We start from the raw sequence: 25,105 nt of genomic DNA, 5'->3' as shown, positions 1-25,105 counted from the left end.
AGCTAGGGCTTTATCCTCCGACTTCCAGCGGTCTTTGACGCGGTTTTATATTTATTACTTAATATTTTTAATTTCTGGTTATGCAGTCAATAGTCGAAGTCAGGGTTTGATTCATCCGCGTGATCCTTTTAACGGAGGCCAGGGATCTTCATAAATACCGCGCTTTTGAAAGAGAAAATGAGATTTGGTGCTGTTGTTTTCTTCATCGGTATCCTTGAAGGACAAGGAAGAAGCTTGCGGTGACGGGAGCGACCGTGGATAAGAATTGGGGGAGCAGGTGCTCGGCTTTCCTTGCACATATATGCTGCCTCGAATGTTGATATGTTGATATGTTGACTTGTAGAATTGCCTTTTTAACCCTTTCTTGTAATCTTTCCTTTCTCAGCAAAACAATTTGGAGTAACAGAATTTATAAACCCTAAAGAGTACAAAAAACCTATTCAGCAGGTACGTTGAGTTGCCCAAAATGATCATCAAACTCTCTCCCAGATCAGAGTATTGGTTGCTTTTGACTAGTGTGGTACTTTAGTACTTAGGTGGGGGAGAATTTAAGTTTTCGCATGGAGTGCACTCATTCACCATCCATTCAAAGCAGTGTAGACTCTTAATTTCCAAACACTTATAAAAAATGTTTACAGGTAATTGCGGAAAAAACTGATGGAGGGGTGGACTGCAGCGTCGAATGCACAGGGAGTATTGAGGCCATGGTTCAAGCTTTGGAATGCTGCCATGATGTACTAGCTCTTGGTTTCCTTTGGTTTAAGATACATCAATCATTTCAATTCTAAGCTGTAGCTTTAAAGTTTAAACTGATTGCTTCGATTTAATTAAGAAAATGCAGGCAATGCATATGTTTGATATCAGAGTTCTGTTTTTGCAGGGTTGGGGTGTAGCCGTTTTAACAGGGGTCCCTCGTTCAGACGCAGTCTTTAAAACGAATCCTGTAAACTTTCTGAGCGAGAAAACGTTGAAAGGAACCTTCTTTGGAAATTATAAGCCTTGTACTAATTTGCCAAGCCTTGTAGAGATGTATTTGAATGGGGTAAGACTTCATAACATAGTTGTAACAGCTTATTCAAACCATAATTGTAGATAATACTGTGTGGTCATATTTCCCAGTTGTTTTTTTTTTGTCCGTACCATGACGGGAGCAATCTATGCTTATCATATCTAATTAGAGTTATAATTACGGTTTTAATCTTTCCTTCCTTGATTGTTAAATTTGCAGGAGCTTGAACTGGATAATTTTGTTACAGACAAGGTTCCTTTTGCTGACATCAACAAGGCATTTGATCACATGCTTAAAGGAGAGGGTCTGAGAACTGTAATTAAAGTCATCCAGGATTAGTGACAAATATGAACACAGTTGGAATATCTCCAATGTTATGAAGGCATGCTGAACTATTTCAAACTGTTATGTGATTAATGTCGTGGCTTTTATGTGTAACTATGGTATGCAATTAAAGTCCTGGAAAGCATGTAAACAGTTATAATAATTTTAGGGTAAGTATGATGTTTAAGTTTTGACACTGCTTCCAAAACAACCATCCAAAAGGTCATTACTATAATAGCTTGATTAGAAATAGATTGAATGAGAAGGTCCAGATGGGGTATTCAATCATCTCCATCCATCTGTTTTGCATCCTCAGTGCTTACTTGAACAATATATCAGCCTTCATATTTATCCCTTGCAAACATGCTGAAAAGATAATGACATGGAATTTTTCCTTGCTTCTCTGATTCCGTCCAATGATGGGCCAGCTGCAAATTTTCCTGATTGAAATTTCCATTTGACCTCTCTGCAATGTGTTTGGAATCTCTTATCACCTGTAGACAATTTAAACCTTTCTCTATTGCTATTTTCAGAATCTACCAAAAAGCATAAAGTTCTGCTCTGTTGTTTGATCCATCTCCTACAGCTCTGCTTTGAAACTGATCTCGTAATTGTCTCTTAAAGTAATGCCTCATGATCCACAATAGCTGGACAGGGTTTCGTATCCAGATTTCATAGTAAGCGTTGCAAGGTTCGTGTTAATATATGGACCGCGAAGGATAATTTTCAAAACCCTATGTGCCAGTTTACAAGCAATATGGAACGCCATTAGTGCATTTGAATGCCAAATGACATGTATGCATCTTTCTAAAGGAGTCTAGATTTTACTGCAATGCCCAGGGTTTGTAAACAAATATCAAATGCCCAATTATTGTGACCTTTGCAGTGATATCTACAGAGATCGTCCCACAAATGTTCTCTCATATGAGATGGTTCTACATCAGGAAGAAATTGTGTCAGAAACGCACTCGATGTCATTTGAGTTAAGGGGCATTTATGACAGATGAAGAGATGAAGGAAAACGCCTAGTTTGCAAGTGTTCTTCCTACTTTGGTCACAAACTTCAGAATGCTTTTGAAGCGAAAAGCCCATGTGAAACCCCCTGTTGACATATGTTGTGTTTGCTATTGAGGATTGTTTGTTCCAAACCAGGAATATAGAGCTCTCTGAGGAGTTTAAATGCAGACATCATACAAGCATGCTCACAGGATGATATAATAGCCAAATAAAGTTGATTGGTGGGCGCATTGCACTTTTACTTTTACTAACAAGTTTTGAAGACAATTCATGGTGGTATTACAAATTCCTAGAGGTCTGGTTTGAATAACTATGGGGTCATAATCGCCATAAAGTTATAACATTCGAGGCAATGGTTCAATCCTTCCTCCAGTTTGTAGCAGAATCGAGTGTTGCAGTGAGACAATTATGCAAGTTTCTTGTTATCTTGTTATAAAAACAATGTGATAATAAAGGAATGGAGAAGTTCAAACTCGCTTTTGCAACCCTGTGAAGTTGACATTACTTAAAGGATTTCAAGAATTGGAATGTATCAATTGGAAGCTATTTTGAATCCGGCTTTCTATGAGGACTTTGAGAATTGTAGCTTCAAGAGGAAGGGTTTTGAATGCTTCTCGATCCTTTTGAGACTTGTTTTGTGAACTTTTCATTCTTCACTTCACTCAGATATAGGGTGAGATAAAGTTCCTAGCAAAGGAACCAATTTCTTTAGTGTTAGCTTCAATAGATTTTGTGACCAAAAGATAAGCCCAATCATGTGCATGCTGAATTAGACCAATATATGACCATAGTTTTGCAAGATTGACTCAGTGGAGTACAAAAATTTGCAATCGAATGTTAATCCAACAGGGAGGATATGGACAGCAAAAATGGGGTCATTATATGCAACCAGTTTGTTCTGTTGCACACTTTGCAGTATGTATGTCTATGATTGAGGAGATTGTGACAGTAATTTTGTTGAAGATATCAGTTCCTCCAAATTTTTATGCTAACTCTTATTCCTTCGAACTAATATTGACTTTGGTAATTAGCTGGAAATAAGCAGAGGATTATTCTCTTGTTATATTTCGTTTTTAACTTTAAAGGGACTGTTTTGGCATGCACAATCGAGAGCACATTAAAATGGATAAAGACTGTCAGCAACAAATGGCAGGCTCAGGTGGCAGTACATCTAAAAAGAGATTATTTGAGCATTTCCAGGCATAAAATCAGACTTAAATTGTTTCTAGATTTTGAGGAACATAAAATAAGAACTTGCTGCAGATTCTAGGCCACAAAATGAGCATTCAAATCCATCGAAGACAAAGCATTCCAGGAGAAATTAGCAGGTCAAAATTTACTCCAAATTTTGTGGACTGATGATTGATTGGCACCAAATCAGCAATTCCAGATTTGCAGGACATAGTTGGCAGTCAAAACACAAGTGGCAATAAAAGTTCCAAATCTTCAGGCATAGGATAAATCCATCAGCAGCTACAGCAATTCGAATCCATTGCAACAACTTTTATTTTTAGCTTATTTGTTATGATTTTAATTGATTTTATTTCCAGTAAACCAGTAACATATGGTTATTATTTTGTTTATTGAAGGGATGATTTGTAATAGTCAGGGGTTGGGTCCTGAGGAATTTCATGGGCCAATTTTTGTAACAGTGTTTCTGAACTTTAATCAAATTCTCTGGATCAGAAGTACCAGAGCTTTGGCCATAGAGATTCATGTGAAAAGTGCTTTCTAGTCTGTGTTCTTTCATGTGATTGTTTTCCATTCATATTATCTTTCTTCAGTATCTGATTAAGGGAAAATATTTCAGATTTCGTCCAAGTTAGATGCTCTGAAATATAGTAATCAATACGTGCAAGCTTTTCCTTCTAAAGCTACTTCATTGGAATTCGCCCTCTGTTAGGTGCTCCTTTGTAGTGGATTGTGTTTCTCTTTTCATCTGTCAACTGATCTTAAATTTTATGTCTAAGAAAACATTTTTCTACCTTGCCTCTGTCAAGCCTTTGCTCATTCGACCAAACATCCAGCAAACCTTTGGTTATCTTCCAGAGCCTGTGACTCCATCGCCCAATGGATACCCTCTCCTGCCCAACCAAATTTCTTTTGAATATCTCACTTACCAAAGATCTGGCCATTGCTTAATTACATGAGCAGCTGCCTAAGTGACATTGGGTAGTTGATTCAGAGAGGGAGCCCCTCGGTTGGAAAGGTCAGTTTCCAACCCAAAGATTGGTTGAAAAGGTTATCTCAGAGATCTCCTTCCACAACCAGGACAATTTCTGAGCGATAACAACAGCATTAATATTCGTCATTGGACTTGTATTTTTCCGGAGGTATGTTCGTCACCAAGCAGATAGGCTGGAGAAAACAGAAAACTCAACATTGAAAATCACAAATTTTCATAACTTGAGCTTCAATGCAGAAGAGCTTTCTAGGGTTTTATTATTGAAAGACAAAGCAAATGTAATTGGAAGTGGGGCATCCAGCAAGGTTTATCGCGCTGACATACACAACAATGAAACAGTGGCAGTGAAGCACCTCTGGACGACCTCCAAAATGGATATAGATGATTTCAGTACGGACAAACATAAGAAGAAGAATAACGAAGTGGGAAGCATTTACTGTGAGAGTATGACCATCGATTGTCCAAGGAAGAAGTTGAAACATTGGGAACCATTCGCCACAGAAACATAGTGAAGCTCTATTGTTATATGTCCAACAGGCAGTCTAATGTGTTGGTCTATGAATACATGCCTAATGGGAACCTGTTTCAAGCTTTGCATAGCAATAATAATTCGGATTGGCCAACATGACATAAGATTGCATTAAGGACGGCTCATGGATTATCTTATCTTCACCACGATTGCTCCCCTGCAATTATTCATAGAGATGTCAAGTCTACCAATATCTTGGTGGATCAATTTTATGAGGCCAAGATTGCTGATTTTGGTGTTGCAAAAGTTCTTCAAGCTTGTAACAGAGGAGGGGATTCAACAATTTTTGTAGGCACTCACGGTTACATTGCTCCTAGTAAATTTACCATCCCTTTTGCCTAGCCTATGTGTTCCATTTTTTTCCTTGATGTTTCCCACACAAGGTTCTGCAAATGGATGAACCCTGAATTGCACCTTGTTTATCTATTTTTCTGGTAGAACATGCATACTCCTTGAAGGTCGCAAGAAAAAAACGATGTTTACGGTTTTGTTGTGGTTTTGCTGGAGCTCATAACTGGCAAATGAGCCATTGAACAAGAGTTTGGGAGAACAAGGATATTCTTTATTGGACTTCATAAAAAATATATGAGAAGGAAGATGCACTTGTGGTTCTTGACTCGAAGATTTCCAATTCATTTAAGGAAGAAATGCTTCAGACTTTGAGAATTGCAATATCCTGTACACACAAACTGCCAGCGTTGCGGCCTTCTATGAAAGAAGTTGTGCAATTGTTGCAAGATGCAGATCTACTACTCCCTGAATGAAAACCCTAATTGTAAACTACTACTACTTCCTGAACGAGAGTTTTTCCTGGCCCCTGGATGATGAATGAGGCTTGTATGATAATTCCTAAATGTTCAATTCTTAGGATAAGAAGGCCACAAATGGATTACATAATGTATCATAGAATCCATTATTGGTAATGAATGGATATGTTCAGTTGGTCCATAAAGGTCTGAAAGCAAGAACTGTATTCCACATCATGAGTTATTTCGATGGGCTGAAAAAATATCTCCACACTATTGTTATATATATATATTCAATCAATTAGTTTTGAGTATTTGCTTTCTAGATTGTTACCGTGACAAATCTAGGGTAATCCCTGACAAATTATGCTTGGGGCTATAATTGTGGAGCCATTGAGTGCAGAATTGATGCGTAGATCCTGTAGCAAGAGAGATCTGAACTGTGCAGGGCGATTGAAGTAGGCAAAGTGTCCAGGTTACAGATGTAGCGGCGAAGAGTGGCCAACAATGGGGTGGCACTAAAACTACTTATGTGATAGATACGGAAGAAGAAACTCATCACAATTTCAAAAGTATTCATATTTGCCATTTAAAATGTAAATTCTTCTGATTCCTTTTTCAAGAAAACAGTGGGAATTTATAGATTGTGTTTCTTTGTTTACATTAATGATAAAAGATCCAGACGAAATTCCCTGAAGGCTTCTTCTTTTTCAGGGTTTGAGTGAAAAATGTCGCTGTGTATGTATCCTACTTATGGAAAAGGGTATAAACAGTTTTGGGGCAGCAAAGATTACTCCAGAGAAAATTCCAAGAAACTGAAATCATTTTAATTGAATTTGAAATTGTAGAAACCTTGAACCCCTTTCTTGGTTTGAAATCAAAGTTGAAGATGATTGGTGTGAGTAGAAGGAAAACGAGTGTATGGGAGTATGGGAGTGTAGAAGGAAAATCAAAGTTGAAGATGATTGGTCTGAGTAGAAGGAAAACGAGTGTATGGGAGTATGGGAGTGTAGAAGGAAAAATATCTGGAGACACAGATTATGTGAGGAAGCAAAACACAAAGATGGTCTAAAACTATTGTTAGAATTGGATATCAAAGAAACCTGTTAACCTATTGCGAATGACTGATGCATAAGCAGTGTTAAGTGGGGGCAATTGGTGTGTGACCAATGTTCTGTGTGAACTGGCGATCATTGGGAGTTGTTATCTGGAGACACAGATTAAAGTATAACTGAAAATTTTGGTTGAGACTATTTCCATTTTTCGAAAGCCAAATTGTAAAATGCCCTTTAAAGGAAGGATGTGTAGGGATTGCAGAAATTTCCAGAATCAAATTCTTGATGTAAATTTTTAAAAATTCACCTTATATTAAAGGTTTCTAATTTTTTTGAGAGCGCTCTTTCTTCTTTTTAAACCCCTTAAAGGTGGGGTGGGGATGTAAGATATATATTTTATTTGTAGAAATTCAGACAAGTAAATAGAACATTTAAAATATTTGCACTGTTTTGCCTCTTAAAATGCTTGAAAATGAAAGTTTGAATTGTATCTTGGACAGAGCATAGATTAATAAGTGCTAAAAGCTTGCTTTGAGGGCCAGAGAAATACATATTGTTTTCAATGGTGGGTTTTCCAAAATGGAATCTAAAACCACTATATTTGAGGACTTAAGTATGTAAAACAAAATACTTTGAAAAATACAATACATGAATTTAAAATCGGTTTCAAAATTTTAATAATGTTAATGTTTTAGTTCTACTGTCAACCAGTAATGTAAGTGATTTGTTTTAACGTTTGCAAATCACAAATTTCTCCACTTTTCATTTACCATGTACAACGTTGTAATTTACTTTTCATTTAGAAAAAAACCGTGCTGCCAATAATCTATTGAACCTATTGAGCTTTAAGTATGAACGCGTTCTACACTTACTATATTAATATGAATGGTTTGGTTTTGGTTTTGTTATTCTAATATCAAAATGTACTGGTACAGGATGGTCAACGTCATTATTGCCTTCGTCACTACTTACCTTTATATATGCTTGACTATCTATAGAACTTTCTTCCTTTCACTAATCCTATCAGCCTCTCTTTGTACCTTTTGGGACAATTGCTAGTTTTAGTAAACCAAATAGTAGATGTTGAAACTCGCACTCAGTGATTCCAATTTGGAAAGAAATCGAATATTTCAAGGTATATCGAGCTCGAGTGGCCACGTGCCTGGGAAGTATAGAGAAGGTTGTCATGCTATTGAACTTAGTTTTCTCTGGGGTTTTTTCTAGTGATTTTTCACAGCTGGAGATCATTTTGGCTTTGAGAAGTTTCCTACTTTTGGATTAAAAGCCAGGGAACAAAAGCATGTATTTTGTTTGGCTGTGTCTTTTTTAATTGTAAATTTGCATTGAGAGATATAATATGAGAGTTGACTCAGATTTGGGCGGAAACTGAACAAAATTCCCGAATTGTTCACAACTATTTATAACTAGATTTTGATGGTTAGGTAATGAAAACTTACCCTAAATCTGTAAATTGCAAATGCTATTCCGACTTCAGTATGACATATGTAGGAGCTGGGATGATCTGTCCACACTTAGTGAATTTTTCCATATTGTTTGGCGCAGTAATCTATTGGGTCTTATGTGGCCTCTCATACATAACCACAAAGGAGGCTGGTACACCGTTGCTGACACAAGTATGCATGGACTCTAAGGTTACAAAGTCTTTGTGTCTCTTGCTCTCATATTAGGGGATGGATTAGACAGTTTCATCAAAATATTTTATATTACTATGACCACTATGTATAGTTAAGGGATGGTAATGAGATTCTAGTGGTAAACAACGATGGAAATGAGGCACCAGTGGATGCAGAAATACCCTATGATGAGCAAAGGCAGAACACATCTGGGTGTGGGCTCACAAATTAGGGCTTTGCCTCAAGTAATGGGAAAATAACCATCTTTATATTTGGAGCATGGGCAAGGAAGGAGTATGGCAGTGTCTTGGCAAGATTAGTTTCCTATGCAGTGATGATGTTTATAGTTTCCATTGCTTTATATTTGATGCAGGATTTCAAGACTCGATACCTGACCATGTCATCCCCAAGTTTTATGCTTGTGAGTTAAGTGACTGAGACTGCCATGGGATGCATAATAGGAGCCAATACCTTCTAACTATTCTACAGGGCCTTCAATTTGGGAGATCAAAATGGAGAATATATAGCCCCCTTTCTACTGATTTACAAAAATATGGTCACCATAGGAGTAGAGCAAGGATAATTTTAGGGGCGAATGTTCGCCCTTTGGCGAAATTAAGGGGTTTTAAATTTTTAGTGGGCGAATATTTTGTATCATAGTACATTTTTACAAATCACCTCAAATAGCCCACCTTATTTTAAGGGAGAGGGTAAAAAAGGTAAATTTAGCCCTTGAAATTAGGACTTACAACCTTCCATTCGCCCATTTTCAAGAATAGGTTTTATTTAAGTGAATCCATTCGCCCATTTTCAAGAATAGGTTTTATTTAAGTGAATCCTATGGGCCAAATACCATATTTATAAAAGAGGTATGGTAAATTAATAAAAATATAAATAAATGAGAGGTATGGTAAATAAATAAAACATTTTTTATATTTACTCCATAAGTCACCTTATATACATGTAAGGGTGTAAACAAATAAAAATATAAGTAAAGTGGAGGTATGGTAAATAAATAAAACGTCTTTTTATACTTACTCAAAAGGTATGGTAAATAAATAAAAATATAAATAAACTAGACGTATCATAAATAAATAAAACCTCTTTTTATATTTAGTCCATAACCCTCGTTCTATTTATGAAGGCTCAAGAAAGAGGTTTTATTTAAGTGAATCCTATGGGCCAAATACCATATTTGTAAAAGAGGTATGGTAAATTAATAAAAATATAAATAAACGAGAGGTATGGTAAACAAATAAAACATTTTTTTATATTTACTCCAAATGGGTTATATTTAGGTGAAACCTATGGCCAAAATACTATGGGACAAATACCATGGACTAGATTGTTATTAATACCATGCAAAAAACCATTAATAACCCTAATATTAGAATTAATAAAAATAAAAATGCCACATGGTATTGACCCATGGTATTCACCAAAATGGCACATCGTATTGACCCATGGTATTCACCTGGAATGTAGCCTATTTAAATGGGGGAATTAAACCAGCATGTAGCCTATGCTAAGATTCACTAGGACTTTACAAAGTTTTATTATTTAGTGAAAGACTTGCCAAGATCTTACAAGATTTTATAAATACCATGGACTAGATTGTTATTAATACCATGCAAAAAACCATTATTAACCCTAATATTAGAATTAATAAAAATAAAAATGGCACATGGTATTGACCCATGGTATTCACCAAAATGGCACATGGTATTGACCCATGGTATTCACCTAGAATGTAGCCTATTTAAATGGGGGAATTAAACCAGCATGTAGCCTATGCTAAGATTCACTAGGACTTTACAAAGTTTTATTATTTAGTGAAAGACTCGCCAAGATCTTACAAGATTTTATAATTGAGTAATTCGCCAAAAAATTATATATACATATTATATTATTGATAAAATCGCCTTCCATTTTTCCTATATACCATGGAGATTCGCCCATTTATTATATTTATAAATTTAGGGGGGGTTCTTAAAATTTTCCCTGGAGTAGAGGGATTTGGTGCCCCTCCCAAGCACTATCTCACTCTCTGTTATTATTTCTTTGTAGGAGCCATTATGATCAATTAGATAAGAGACTGTGTACCTCAAAAAGTGTCTCAGCATATTCCCCTAGGAATGGCCATGGCTATACCTTTCTATCTTGGAGGTTACTTTTCCATTGATATGTGTGTGGGGCCATTGTGTTCGTTTGGAAGAAGTTGAACCAACAAAATGTTGATGTAATGTTTCCTACAAGGGCTTCTGGTCTCATATGTGGAGATGGCATATGGACTCTTCCTTCTTTGATTTTGGCTCTAGCTAAAGTCAATCCTCCCATATGCATTAAATTATTGTCCAGAAGCATGAACACTAAAGTAGATACCTTTATTAACCAGGGTTGATCCAAAGAGATCAAAATCACAAAATTTTTATTCATGTTGTGTGTTATATGCATATAGAAATAACTATTAGAAAGGCTTATTCACCACATATGACAATTGGTCCAAGATTTTCATTATGTGATTATTATCCACAGTAGGAAAGCCAGTAATCACACAGTTGACCTTTTAGAAAATTAGGGATTCTGATGAAAAGAGAGATATGGGAATAACCAATTTCCCCTTTCATATCAATAATTGATCCTGAGGCCTGTGGGTTACGGCCCACAAAGCCTATCAGAATCGTTCATTGCGGCCTTTAGCCTTTAAATCGGAGCTTTTAACATTTATCGGAGCCATTATACTATCGGGAGCGTTCCTTAACCCACTTTTACCATAAAATCCCCGAGACAATACATATATTGGAAATAACGGGAACAAAGGAAATACAAAGGAAAACCCCACCGGAACACATAAGCTGAAACTCAAAAACTATACACCCGCATTCATAAATATCGTCGGGTCCGACTCTCACTTCAAACCTTTATCGCAATGCTCCGTCGATCTTCGAAACGCTGATACCTCTGATCGGCGATTGGCGATATCACATAATCACATATCGGCACATCGACATTCCAATAACCGCTAGCCCTTAACTCCTCTGATTGTGATTTGCGATCACATCTTGACCATCGATCAGGTTCATGATCCGACGGTTGAGATTAAATCGCACGATTGCATTTCTCAAAACCTCAAGGCTGGGAATTGTTCACTCTAAAGTGCCGATCCGATATCTTTGCGGACCCAATATGGATATACGCCACTCTTTATAAGTTTTCAAGTCCGGATTTCAAATTTGATTGAGTTTTTTGCTGATTCTTAGTGTGAATTGGACTTTTCGCTTGTGGGACTTAAACTGTGCAATAAACTCCGCTGATGCAATATTTCACTTTGCTCCTCAGTGACATCATCTGGACCATTGATCTTCCAGATCAAACGGCTCCTGTGCATTCTTGTTCGTTTCCTCTTTGACTTGTTTTTGCTTGCTTTTGATGGATTTCTGTGTTAAAACCCATAGTTCTGCCACATTCTGAAAACACATGACATTCATATAATTGACATCATTAGATTGCCATCGATCCTACAGTGATCGATGGTCGATCAACACACTCTATAACATTGGATTTCAAGCCATTAACGCATATATACATAAATAACACGAAACGTCATTATTACATAACACACAGGTGCATAAAATCAACACTAAACACACACTTTTCTATAATACACAACATAATTACATTCTAAGGCATTTCAGCCTTAGTAACAGTTCTCCTCTTGACTACATTGGGAATACTCTGTTTTCACAAGTTTCTGTTTATTACTCTCTATATCTATCACACGCACAGGCTTCTCTTTTTATAAGAGATTACAACAGTCATGGATCATTTAAGATGCATGATTTCTCCCCACAATTATTCAACTAGGTCCTTAATTCTCCCTATACGCATATATGCATATGTGGCAATTTACATTGAATAAAGTCTTCGAGAGACTTTATCCGCTCCATCATTTTCTCTGTTTTAAACAGAATTATCCCCTGTTTTGCTTGATGTTCCACATCCTCCTTGCTTCCTCCGCTTTGGATTCCTCTTTAATGAGGAGTGTTGGATGCTCCTACATCAGACTCCCAAGGCACAAAAATTTATGACCTCCTGGTCATATGCTTCTCCTTATCCTTATCAATTCTACCCACTTCACTTCTTTAGTGGAACTGCTTTCATGATCTTCTATGAGCTGCACCCAACCTCTGCAGTAATAGTCTTCCTCTGCTACCTGATACCTCACCAAGCCCTCCTCACTCGGTCTTTTGGCATCCTTCTAGTTCTCTTCTCTGGAACCCATTGAGCACTCCTTGCTCTAGGTTGCTGCAAATCTTCTCACCTTCTGCTGCCGCTCTTTGCACGACAGTAAGACCACAAACTCTCTAGATTTAACACAACTGTACCACTTTTCCCTTTTGCTTGCACTCTTCTTCCTTGTTGCAGGAAATCCATCCCTACTCTGATACCACTTAATGAAAAGAGAAATAGATGTATAACCAATATCCCTTTTCATATCAATAATCGATCTTGAGGCCTGTGGGTTATGGCCCACAAAGCCTTGTTGGACACAGATTGTCATTGATGTCAATATGGCAATATTCAAGAGGAGGAGACAGAGCCATCAGAGGAGCAGACGGAGCCAAGAGGAGCAGACGGAGCCAATTGGAGCATACCAAGCCAGAGGAGCCACATTGGAGCAAAGAAGAGCTATAGGAGGAGCCATCGGAGGAGCAAGTGAAGCAAACAGAGCCATATATGCCTCAAACAACATTATCAGGACCTGTTCGGGTGATCAAAACCCATATATGCCTTCATTAATACTATCGGGAGTTGTTCGGGCAATGAAAACCCACATATGCATGTATTAACGTTATCGGGAGTGGAGGCAAAACTGGGTTAACTAAAGTCCGAGAGCGGAAAAGCTATTAACATAGAGAATCGACGCCAAAACCCTTAGCGGAGCACTGGCGGACTTGAAATCATATTAAATTTGCCTGTGGAGCTTATCGGGTCCGATAATACCATCGCATCGGGATATCGGCAATATCGGAGCGATATCGTATCGGAACCCTTAGTGATGAGAGCGGATGCGATATAATATATATCGGGTTGAAATGCCAAGTCGGGTCCGGTTCTGTATCGGCGGATGCATACAGATATAACCCGCGACGAGCGATCGCCGATCGCCGACGAATTACCATTGGGCGGAGGCGGATGCGATAAAATATAAACTGTGGTGCATTGCAGATCGGGTCCGCAACCAAATCGGGGGTCATCAGGTCCGTGGTATAATATTTGTTGTTGCGACGGCCGATATCGGACCTGCCGAAAATTGCAAAGGTATATATATATAATTTGAAGTCCGGCGTTTTGATAAAAGCGGGGTTTGTATTGTTTCCATATACATATATATGTATGTGGCCGCGGTTATAAAAAGGTGTTTTATATATATGGTCTCCGTGTATTATATGATGTGTGGATGGGTCGCTCCCGATTAATGTAATGTGGGGCTTGCGAGCTTTAAAGCTCACGGGTAGTGGCTTCCGATAAGGGAAAAGGCTCCGATAGAGCTGTAAATCCATGGTTGAAAGGCTTGCGCGGGGTGTTTTAAGCCGAAAGGCTTACGATCGTTGTTTCAATGGTTCAGAAGGTTGAACGACAGTTGAATGGAGTGATTCATGGCAAAATCGATTGCGATTGGGACGTGGTTGTCTGTTAAGCTATGTTGACTTGTATATACCTACAATCAATGGCAAAGCAACACTGTTACAGTCTTATGAATATGGTCCTCTGCGTTGACTCTGTGCTTGCCATTGATACAACGCGTCCTGCGAATATTGGAACACTTGTATAGACAGAAGAAGCAAAGGAATGGGAAGCCGAAGTGTCAAGCGAACATAGAAGATTAAGCAAGCGTTGAGGAAGCCGAAGAGCCTGCAGAGAAAGGAAGCCAAAGAGCCAGCGAGAAAGAGGAAATGAATGGACAGAGGCATGGAATGTATCAAAGCAGCAAAAACAGAGAACTGTTGTTGTTGTTGGTGTATGGTATAACCTGAGTATGAGATAGTGGAAGAAGTAGAGGCAAAGGGGGCAGTAGAAGCAGTGGAAGTTGAAAAGAGTGCAGCGGCACACCAGTGTATACCAAAGAGGTTGGAGCCTAAGAATTGAACAGGATTGAAGTCCTTGGGAGTTGGTGCTCCTAAGTCCAAGATAGGTGTCTTGGAAAAACAAAGTTGGTGCTCTTGAGGTTGGAGCCTCACTAAAGTCCAAGTTGGAGCTTGGCAACTGTTCATAATTAGATATATATTAATACTGTATTTATTTCATTGCACTATTTTGCGTTTCTTTAATAAAAGCATTAATTTCAGCTGTAGATTTCTGTGGTCTGAGTATACATATACAAATATATATATGCTTTTGGGAATCACTAGAACAATAAAAAAGAATTGAAAGAAACACTGATTCACCCCCCCCCCCCTCTCAGTATTTCCAACAAGCCTATCAGAAGCATTATTGAGGCCTTTAGCCTTTAAATCAGACCATATAACATTTATTGGAGCCATTATACTATCGGGAGCATTCCTTAATCTGATTTTTCCATAAAAACACCAAAACAATACATATATCGGAAATAATGGGAACAAAGGAAATACAAAGGAAAACCCCGTTGGAACACATAAGCCGAAACTCAAAAACTATACACCCGCATTCATAAATATCATTGGGTCCGGCTCTCACTTCAAACCTTTATCGCAACACTCCTCTGATCTCCAAAACACCGATACCTCCGATCGGTGATCAACAATATCGCATAATCGCATATTGGCACATCAGCATTCCAATAACCGCTAGCCCTTAACTCCTCCAATTTCGATTTGCAATCACATCTTGACCATCGATCAGGTTCATGATCTGATGGTTGAGATTAAATTGTGCAATCGCATTTCGAAAAACCTCAAGGCCAGGCATTGTCCACTCTAAGGTGCCGATCCGATATCCTTACGGACCCGATATGGATATAGGCCACCCTTTATAAGTTTTCAAGTCCGGATTTCAAATCCGACTGTGTTTTGTGCCGATTCTTAGTGTAAGTTGGGTTTTTCGCTTGTGGGACTTAAACTGTGTAATAAACTCCGCCGATGTGATATTTCGCTTTGCTCCTCAGCGACATCATCTGGACCGTTGATCTTCCAGATCAAATGGCTCCTGTGCATTCTCATCCATTTCCTCTTTGACTTGTTTTTGCTTGCTTTTGATGGATTTCTGTGTTAAAACCCACAGTTCTGCCACATTCTGAAAACACACGACATTCATATAATTGACATCGTTAGATCGCCATTGATCCTACAGTGATCAATGGTCGATCAACACACTCTATAACACTAGATTTCAAGCCATTAATGCATATATACATAAATAACATGAAACAACATTATTACATAACACATAGGTGCATAAAATCAACACTAAACACACACTTTTATATAATACACGACATAATTACACTCTAAGGAATTTCAGCCTTAGTAACAGTTCTCCTCTCAACTACATTGGGAATACTTTGTTTTCACAGGTTTCTGTCTATTACTCTCTATATCTATCAATCACACAGGCTTCTGTTTTTATAATAGATTACAATAGTTGTGGATCATTTAAGATGCACCATTTCTTCCCACAATTACTCCACTATCCTTAATTCTCCCTATACGCATACATGCATATGTGGCAAATTACATTGAATTAAGTCTTCGAGAGACTTTATCCGCTCCATCATTTTCTCTGTTTTAAATTGGATTATCCCCTGTTTTGCTCGATGGTCCATGTCCTCCTTGCTTCCTCCTCTTTGGATTCCTCTTTAATGAGGAGTGTCGGATGCCCCTGCATCAAATTCTCACATATAGGATGATGATTGGAAGTTTCCTATCCCATGGAAATAGTGGGTGAAAACCTTCATAATCTATCTAGTATAATGGATCAAGATGCGACAACAAATCAGGAAACCTTCTTAAAGGATGGATTCCTAGATGGAGTTGATTGGATGGTAGAGGGCTCTAGCGGGATCTTCGCCAAGCCATAACTTGAGATGACAGAAGTAATTGACAGTTATACAAATGTGTGCACATTAGAAATAACTGGTTGTTGACAGTTAAGGCATTATTTATCACAACATGCAGAGAGGGTAGAAGGTTTGCTGTGGGGAAGGAAACTTTCTATTTTTTGGATGGTGTTCCTTCTTATAAATTACTTGTTAGAAAACAAGGCGAATGAAAGGAGTGAAGCATTCACGAGGAAACTAGCCTAATATATAGACTCTAGTTCACAGCAAGAACATGGTTTTGGTCCATCAACTCCCATATCCAATTTGGATCCATACATGTATAAGCGTTGGTTAGGCATGAAAATGGGTATGTTATTCTCGTCTCTTCTACAAACATTGTTGATGGTTCAATGCATGTGTTTCTTATAATGTTGGGTTGTAGCTCTGTTCTTTTATTGAATTCTATGTACCATTCAATTGTATGGTTCATATCTTAGTGTAGTGCTTATCTATGTTTCCCACTAAAATTTCCAGTTTTTGCTAACTCGGGAAATATGCAATGCTTCCAAAAATTTTGAAGCTATCTCATGTAGCTTTTCATAAGAGCATTTAGTTTTGTGCAGAATGACATTAGTAGGATGATCTCTTTTGATATAATCCCTAAGGTTCCTTTGATATAGTCTAACTTCATATTTAAGGTTCTGGATTTCCTTTGGAAGGCAATGGCCTTTAGGTTGACTTTACCACATTGCCCTCAAAATACAATTTAAAAATGATTCCTAATTTCTGAATAGATCCAAATTATTAAAAATACAGTCTGAACAATTTTAAAATATTTTATTTTATTTCCCAACACCAACCAAGATGATTGGAAATAAGGCCATTTAATTTTTCCATTAATCTATTCCAAGTGGCATATCCCTATGTTGAAATACAGTACCAAAATTATACTCTCCCACTCTTCCCTTTAATCTATTCCAAGTGGTGTATCTCTATGTTGAAATCCAATACTGAATTAGTACTCTTGTGTCTCCCCCTCTTCCTTTTGTACATAATATTTTACAGTTTAGTACTTTTCTCTAATAACTTAGTCCATTTAATCTTTCTTTAAAGTACTTTATGAATAAAAATGCCCATTAAGGCTGGTTGTAGAAAAAAATTGTCAAAACCTGGCACGAAGTTAATACTCTTCATCTCCTCCTTTTGTACACAATATTTTACAATATTGTACTTTTCTCTAATAACTCAGTCCATTGCATGTTTGTTTAAAGTACTTTATGACTAAAATTCCTATTGAGACTGGTTATACACAATTTTTCTCACAGATCATATGCTAATTGTAAGACAAAACAAGAAGAACTGGAACAATTACCTAAATATATTTAAAGCTTGTGAGAAATTCTGAACTACATAATACATAGTTGATTAAACCATAACCTTGTTATTAAGTTACCTTTAAAAGTGTTGACACTGTAAAGAAGGTTGTTGATGGAAGGAGCTCTTTTGGAAATGAGTGCTCAAGGGGTTGCATATACTTATCTGATAAGGTTCCCTGCTTTTTATTGCTTGTGAGCTTGCATCTCACTTGCTCCAACTCCTTGTCTAGAGCTAAGGTTATCTGATCAAAGAAAGCTTTTGATTACCTATCAACATTAACATAATTTATTTTTTGATGTGTATTAATTTTTTTTGAGAATGTGAGTAGGCATTAAGAATAGTTGGTTAAGTTCAAAATGGGTTCTCTTCTCCTCGGTGCATATTCTCTACAGAGTAGCTATTCTACTTATTCAACCTCAAGATATGTCAAGCTTCTTAAAATAGCATGACATTATATATGGTCTAAACAAATTTCCTCTTTGGGTTTACAAGATGGTTCCCAAAATAATGAAAGATTAAAGTTGGATTGGATACAATTTACTGAAATACTAATCTTAATCCCATCGATAGTTTATCTATGTTGCAACATTGCACCATTCTTCAAGATCAAATTATCTAAGCTTCAAAATCGGTGTCAGGTTTCAAAACAAGTTGATTTCCTTATTTAACATGTTACTACAATGTAATTGTTGATTCCTCCCAGCTCCACTCTTTTTAGATTGTCAAATTTTCCCTTAATGTAAGGCAACATGTTTGTTTTTCCTTCGTCAATAAATGAAACAAATTGTCTAATTGCACCCAAATTTCATGATGGGAAATTCCCTTTCTCAGATGCTTTTCAATTATTTTGTAGGTAATATTGGATGAAATCTTATATTGTTGTACTACTGAGTAATATCATTATCTATGGAGTTTTGTAAGATTGGATCCATCCTTTTCTATGAATAACCCAATTCTATTTTTTCTCATCCCAATATTGGTAACTTGAGGCACTCTCCAACTCACCTTCTTCTCAAATGTATACAGGTATACCATGGAGATACAAAACACCTCTACAAGCTTTTGGTGAATACACAACACCTCTACAAGGTTTTGGTAAATGCACAACAACTATGAATAATCTTTGTTGTGAAAATGTAGCCTCGTAGAGCAATTATATACTAATAATTAAAAAGGATTGATCCAAATATATCAAAATCACAATTTTTTTACTCATGTTGTGTGTTATATGCATATAAAAATAATTATTTGCAAGCCTTATTCACCACATAAGACAACTTATCCAAGATTTTAATTATGTGATCCTTATACACATTAGGAGGGCCAATAATTGGAGAGTTGACCTTTCAGAAAATTAGGTATGCTCACATCGAGGATGATGGTTGGAACTTGCCTAGCCCATGGCCATAGTGGGTGAAGACCTTTATAAGATAACGAGAATATAAGATCAAGAAGCGGAAACAAATCAGGAAACCTTCTTGAAGGATGGATTCATATATGGAGGTGGAATATGGACTCTTCCTTGTTCTTCTATGGCTCTCGTTAAATTCAATCCTCCCATCTTCATGAAATTCATGTTTAGACGCATGAAAACTAAAATGGATGGCTTTATTAACAAGGACTGGTCCAAAGAGATCAAAATCATAGATTTTTTATTCATGATGTGTGTTATATGCATTTAGAAATAATTTTTATGGATGTACATAATATCTACAAGAATATTTTCGTTCTTTATCCAGATAGAATTGTAATTCAGGTTACATGCTTCTATGGTGAGTAGCTTCAATGTGTGTTCTTTTATACCAAGGATTTGAAAATTTCAATGGCATCTTAATCCTGAAATTTTGGGTTTTGATTTTTCATACCAAGGATGTGAAGATTCATAGCATCTTAATCCTAAACTTTTGGATTTTTAATATAGTTTAAAAGGAAAGCATTGGATACTAATACCAATGGGTTATTGAACAAAAAACAATTGTCTCTAACTTGTAATATCATATGATGAGTAGCGTCCAAACACATATGAGTGCGGGCTCTCAGATTGGAGCTTCTATGGTGAGTGACTTCATTGTTTATGTGTTTATACCAATAATTTGAAAAATTCAATGGCTTCTTAATCCTGAAATTGTGGGTTTTGATTTTTGTTAAACTCGCATGGAATGCAAACAACTAATGTAAATGATAAGCATTAGATTGCATATATCATTGACATGATATACATTTATAGTATGTGGTGTGACCCTTGGATTCATATTCCAAGTGGTCTCTTGGACTCCCATGGCTGTTCACATTCCACACCAACCCATAGAGGATTAGGTGTCCAAAATTCCCCCCCTTAATCTGAAGGGGTATGTATGAGTCCAAGAATAGAGTTGTAATAGAAAATGTGAAAAAATGCATGGCACCACTAGGCTGAATGTGCTCTCTGAAATGTTGGCATGAGGGGGTGTTTTAAGGATAACCACCAACATTGGAATGCTTAGTGCAATTCCCAGAACTCTTCCAAATCTGGCATGAAGATGAGGTCCTCTATTAGAGGAAGTTCTCCTAATGTTTTGAAGAGGGAAACCTTCAACATTGAAAGGGAGGTATAACCCCTCATAAAAATGGAGAAATTCAACCTGAAAAGGGAGTTCTCAACTTGTGATGGTTTAAGGATGACCACCAACTCTGGAATGCTTAATACAATTCCTGGAACTCTTCCAAAACTGGCAAGAAGTTGAAGTCTTTTGCTAGAGGAAGCGTCCCCAATTCTTTGAAGAGATGTCTCAACCCAACATAGATGGTTTAATGTTGATCATCAACTGAAGGCATGCTTAGAGGAATCTTTGTCTCTGGTTACAACTTTGAATCTGGCATGGTAGGTTGTGGCTGAGGCTCGCTTGATGTGGCTTTGAAGCATGTAGATGGCCATTATTCCCCCCCTATTAGATGCAAGGTGAGATGATGGAGAAAACTCAACTGCAAGATTGTTCAATATTCGAGAACAAATCCTATTGTATGAGTGAAATATCTTCTTGGTTGTTGAAGCCCATTGCCAAGAAGCGATCCATCCAAGATGAATCTTTGTTCTTGCAGGAGGCTTGTTTTTTAAGCATCTGTGTGAAGAATGAGTATGTTGACCACAATGATTGCACAAATTAAGATCAAAATAGTGATCTTTCATATGGCCAACTCAGTCACAATGTTGGCATTTAACATTCCGTTGTGGCTGCAAATGTGGAGGAGAAGAATCTTGAACATGTGAAGGTGAACTGCCATGAAGAAACCTAGCACTTTGAAATTGAATGGGCTTGGAATAGTCTGGAATATGAAAGGACACATCCTTGTCATATCCAAGACCTATTTTGTGCTTGTTGTTGACAAGATCTTCCCAAGGTTTGATGATTGGCTTGGGAAGTGCAAGCTGAATTTCTACTTTTGCATGCAAATCTGTTGTTGCATTAGGCATTGAATGTGAATCTTCCTCAACCTTACTGATTTTATCATTTGCTGGTTGTTTATGGGTGTTTGTTTTAATCTTGAAGAGATAATTGTTTTGAGCAGAAAACAATTTAGAATGACAAATCTACTAAAGCTCATCTCATTGGAACTAAGATTCTAGTCACAAAAAACCAATATTTTCCTATTTGATTATGTAAGTAGGTTCAAATTTCAACAAGAGAAGATTTGTTGATTCTTATTATATCATGATCAGAGGAATATATCTGAGTTTTTAAGAACTCTAATACTTCGCCAATTCGGGCTACCTTATCCATTATCAAAATTACACTTAAACTTGATCACAACAATAAACCCATATAATTCATCTCATCTTCAATGCACAAACATAAACCAAGACATATTGAGAGCTCGATCAACATACAATATATTCAATGTTAAAATTAGGCACAAACTTCAACGAATAGAGTAATAATGCAAATATCATATATACTCATATGTGAACTAGTAATAGAGGCATATGAATAGATCAAGGCACATATGATGAGGTTTTAATCAATGCACAAAGAAGGAGATGAACCAAGCACTACAATCAACAGATTTTTAATGCACCTCCAGGAGTTCGACCCCAACACATTTATAACTTCAATGTTGCTCTGACTCGTAGCTTCTAATATGATAAAGAAGTCATTATTCAACTCAAACTCTCCCCATGGTTGATGACATACGACAATCTCTGGATAAGGTTGTGCTTAAAGAATTGGAGATGGAAGCCAAAATGGATGCCTGTCTTGATATTACTTTGTGGCGAGCAGAATAATGATGCAGATGCCTTTATTTTAAATATCATCAAACAAATTTGTCTACTCTTCTGCAGTGAGAGCGTGTTTGGATCTCTTATTGTTCAAAAGTCGGCCTACAGGATGCGTTGGTTCAACCCAATTCGTGTAAAGAGCACCTTTTCATCACTTTTGTGACACGGTAGGATGCATCGCTCAAGAAAATTCTTGGCATTCAAATGGCCAAGGATGTTGGCCTATGAATTCTATTTAATTTCTGTTACAAAATCTTAAGAATATAGAATGCAATGTAGATGTGAAGAAATCGTATTACATATACTAAAATTTTTGTACCAAGCTTTCCATATTACACCACCTTCAGAATGAACTCAAGCTTGAAATTCAAACTTCCAATGGGCAAACAAACCATTTCAACTTAAATCCACTGCTAAAAATCAAGTGGTATGGACAACTATCAATTTCCCACAAGTCATGTTGTTCCAACAATCCAAAACTACCAAAATGTAAGTTCCCCAGTTTCAAAATCCTGTAGGATGCAATCAGTTCATTCAAAGGGTATAAACTCTCAGAAAAATCTTCAAATTTGTTTTCCCCAATTAAAAAATTAAGAACCTGAACAAGGAAATAAAGAATTCTCATCTTTCTTGTTCTGAGACAATTAAAACTCAAATCCCACACCCCATTCCTCAAAATTCGAAGGATTTTTCTATGGATGGAGAAAACCCGAAGGGCGGGGCATACAACAGGAGGCTGGTAGATGGGCACTCAAGAAAACGCCTTTTTTTTTTTAAATGTCATGGTAAGACTGACTTAATTTGTAGGTAGCATGAGTAGACAACCTCCATAGATTAGGATCAACCGAAAACAAAATGTTAGGGAAAAATAGTGACTCAAGATGCACGCAGACTCAAGATGTTCAAGACTAACAAGGGCTTTTTCAGAGAGCAGAGAGTAACGACATCGAAATTTCCAAGGTTACTGTTGTATGTAGCAAGCAAGGCTTCAACAAGCACATTTTGGTGACAAGAGGCAATGGCATTACACAAACAAAAGATACAAAGTGCTCGAATAACTTGTGGAAGGAAGAAGGTGTGTGGGCAGACTTATATGTATATAACGCAATGATAAACACACAGAAATGCACCCTCGGACTTCAAATAAACTCTCAGAGAATATACACCAGAGACTAAACTTGGAATTACCACACAATTGTTCCAGATTGAGACAGAATGCCAAGGCAATAAATGGCAGGACATAATATCCTCTCTCGACTCTTAGGAAGTACTCGGGCCAAGAAGAAGAAGATAGATTCCTCCCTTAGACGAATAATGCATGCTGGAATTGGAGTTACCACTTTCACTCTAGTTTCTCAGTGTGTTACCATTCTAAAAAAGATTGTGAACAATGAGCAGAGACGGGATGTAACGCATAGGCTGGGGAGAAGGCAGATGGGTCAAATTTCAAACCAAAGGAGTGCCTAGGTGGAGCAGAGTAACGTTAATTTTATAGCTAACTGGCCAAATATAGAAATGGCAGACAAATTCTGGAAAGAATGCAGCCATGTCAAGCTCTAAACATTCCCAGGCCTAACCTACACTCTAATACCATGTTAAACTCACATGGAATGCAACAAGCTAATGTAAACAATAAGCATTCGATGGCATATATGGTTGACATGATATGCATTTATAGTACATTGTGTGACCCTTGGATTCATATTCCAAGTGGTCTCTTAGACTCCGGTGGCTGTTTACATTCCACACCAACCCATAGAGGATTAGGTGTCCAACAATTTTTTATACCAAGGATGTGAAGATTCATGGCATCTAATTAATCCTGAACTTCTATGTTTTGAATATAGTGTAAAAGGAAAGCTTTGGCTACTAATACCAATAGGTTCTTGAAAAAATACATATTCTCTACATTTTAATATTCGATGACGAGCAACGACAAAACACATATGGGTGTGGGCTCACAGATTGGAGCTTGGCCTCAACTTGTGGGAAACTAGCCATCTTTATATTTGGAGCATGGGAAGGTGATGGGCCCAAGTATTTCAACAAGAATGTTGCAAATCCCGAGGGTACCAAGTTAAATTATGAACCTAGGGGTCGTACAAACTTAGAGGTGATAGTGCTATATGTGCAGTAGGCCAGGAGCTACTCATGTCACCTTCATTTATTGAGTTAGATCAAGGTATGCAGGGACCACTCCTCCAACTAGATCACAAAGATAATTTGCATGAAAATTCAAGAGTCTAGTCTAATCGCAGGAAGGTTAACATCATCTTAGTTGTAGAAATGAAAGTGCCATTCATCAAATGTAAAGGCTAACTACAATTGCTGGAAGAGAAAGATTGTACTTAATTGTAGAAATTAACCATGTTGTTTTACTTGCAAAAATTAAACTAGTACTCTACTTGCAGAATGTAAATCATTACTCTACTTGCAGAATGTGAAAAATTTCTTGAAAGAGGAAACTTGACCTAAAGAGTATGACTAAAAAATTTAAGGACATTAATTAACATAGTTACTGATCAAACGAGAAAGTGAACTAGTACCCATTTTTTTGAGGTAGCAAAAAATCACCCGATTTTGAAAAGTGGTGATGCCAGAATAAACCTTTTTTTTAGCATATTTTTGGAACTTTCAATTTTCTTATGTACCAAGTATGAACATTTTTTTTTTATGTTAGTGATTTTCATGCTGATTTTGAAAAGTGTCGATGCAGCATCAACCCCTTTTTTTTAGAGGGTTGATTTTTGACACTTTAATTTATTTTTTTATGTAGCAAGTATGTACACATTTTTTAAATGTTAGTGATTTTCATTTTGATTTTGAAAAGGGTTGACGCAGCATCAACCCTTTTTGTTTAGAGAGCTTATTTTTTACACTTTAAATTTTCTAATGTATTAAGTGCGATTTTTTTTTTTAATGTTTGTGATTTTCATGTTCGTAATAAAACATAA

The 25,105-nt window shown here is 37.0% G+C and overlaps 1 long non-coding RNA gene and 1 pseudogene across 2 annotated transcripts; both read left to right on the top strand.

Moving 5' to 3' along the window:
• The first annotated feature begins 429 nt into the window (after positions 1–429).
• On the top strand, positions 430–973 carry LOC149202835 (uncharacterized). 2 transcript variants are annotated; one of them, XR_016253579.1, is made up of 3 exons: positions 430–447; positions 639–734; positions 881–973. It is a non-coding gene; the product is annotated as an uncharacterized LOC149202835 (long non-coding RNA). The 2 variants fall into 2 exon arrangements; XR_016253578.1 differs by lacking the exon at positions 430–447 and having other exon boundaries at positions 554–734.
• Positions 974–8,833: 7,860 nt separating this feature from the next.
• LOC149202834 (putative metal-nicotianamine transporter YSL14) lies at positions 8,834–10,900 on the top strand (annotated as a pseudogene).
• Positions 10,901–25,105: the final 14,205 nt, after the last annotated feature.

The sequence above is a fragment of the Pinus tabuliformis genome, chromosome 2_1 (assembly GCF_031772625.1).
Source record: "Pinus tabuliformis cultivar Carrire ecotype Pingquan chromosome 2_1, CPIR1, whole genome shotgun sequence".
Classification (NCBI taxonomy): domain Eukaryota; kingdom Viridiplantae; phylum Streptophyta; class Pinopsida; order Pinales; family Pinaceae; genus Pinus; species Pinus tabuliformis.
Note: the sequence above shows the minus strand (reverse complement) of the source record. Positions and strands in the feature narration are given on the sequence as shown.